We start from the raw sequence: 1,551 nt of genomic DNA on the forward strand, positions 1-1,551 counted from the left end.
TTTTTTTTTTTTTAAAGACAGGGTCTCACTCTGACACCCAGGCTGGAGTGCAGTGGTACAATCATAGCTCACTACAACCTTGACTTCCTGGGGTCATGGACGCCTCCTACCTTAGCCTCCCAAGTAGCTGGAAGTACAGGCCTGTGACATTGGACTGTGCTAATTTTTTAGTTTTATATTATTATTACTTTGTAGAGATGGAGTCTCACTTTGTTGCCCAGCCAGGTGTCCAAGTTCTGGCCTCAAGTGATACTTCTGTCTACACTCCCAAAGTACTCAAATTATAGGCATGAGTCACTGTGCACAGGAGGTAAGAATCCCACATCAGGACCTCAAGTATTTTTGAAACACAAATACATAAGACCCATAAGCAGTACTACTGGCTGGAGACAGCGGGGTCACCTGAAGAAAATTTATTTGCCCTGAATAGCAACTCCTCACCTAGGTCACTGGGATCCCAGACTATGGCACTGCTCCAGGCAGGCCTGGTTATCCTGCTTGAGGCAGCTATACTCTTGAGCCTAGTGAAATGCAACTGGCTGTACCTCAATGATGTTGCACTGAGATTCTGCCAGTCAAGGTATTACTTCAGTCTCCTGAGACCAGCCTCTTCTTCCAGATCCAGGAAGGTCAGTGCAGATGTGAATGGACTAGCTTTATTAAAGGGGATACTCAGTTGGTGGGGAGACTGCAAGACAGCACTCAAGTGGGGTTGAACTGGCCCAGTTGCATCTGACTTCTCACTTGTAGTTCACAAGAATGAATATAGAATGTTCTAGAAAAGCAACATCCTGAGAGGGAGGACAGGATCCTGTCCACCCTGACCAGAGAAGGGCAGGATCTGTTCCAGTCCCCCCAGAACAGGATGCCCTTCACTGTTTTAGGCAAACGCGCCATACATCCCTGGAGCATGAAACTTGGGCTGGGCTGCCTTCCAGCCTCCCTCAGCTGTGATGCAAGTGGAGCACACACAGAGACTGAATCTGCACTGGGTGGTTTTCACGAACCTTCGGGAGCAGCATGCACGAACCCCAGGCATCTGTTGTCCCTTGCTGCCAATCTGTAAGTAAGAAATTCACTTCCTATAACTTACTGTGTGTGCACGGGAAGATCTCTCACTCAACTCAGACACATTGGTAACCAGTGTGCAGTGAACCTGCTTCACAAGCAAGGTTGTGGAGAAATTGTAATCTTTATACATTTGGTGGGAATCGAAAATTCTGATGAACGCTTAGGCCCGGCTTGCGCAGGAGCCTAGTTTTTGTTGTGAGGGTTACAAGGTGGGAACAATCCCAGACGTAGAAATACCCTGCCATGGGTGAAACTTCCTGAGGATTTGAAAGATCCAGAGGTGCTCCTGGTCCAGATGCGGGTGCTGGAAGCCATGTTCGGCCCGGACGGATCTCAAATCTCTTACATTGAGCAGGTGAGCAAGATCATGCTCATGCTGAAGGCTCTGGAGTCTTCAGACCTCACCGAGGTTGTCGTTTACGGCTTCTTATTTGTGCAAGTGCCGAACCAAGTGGATGCTCCAGTCCATGACTAAGTGGC

This window comes from Colobus angolensis, unplaced genomic scaffold, assembly GCF_000951035.1.
Source record: "Colobus angolensis palliatus isolate OR3802 unplaced genomic scaffold, Cang.pa_1.0 Scaffold25, whole genome shotgun sequence".
In the NCBI taxonomy this organism is placed as follows: domain Eukaryota; kingdom Metazoa; phylum Chordata; class Mammalia; order Primates; family Cercopithecidae; genus Colobus; species Colobus angolensis.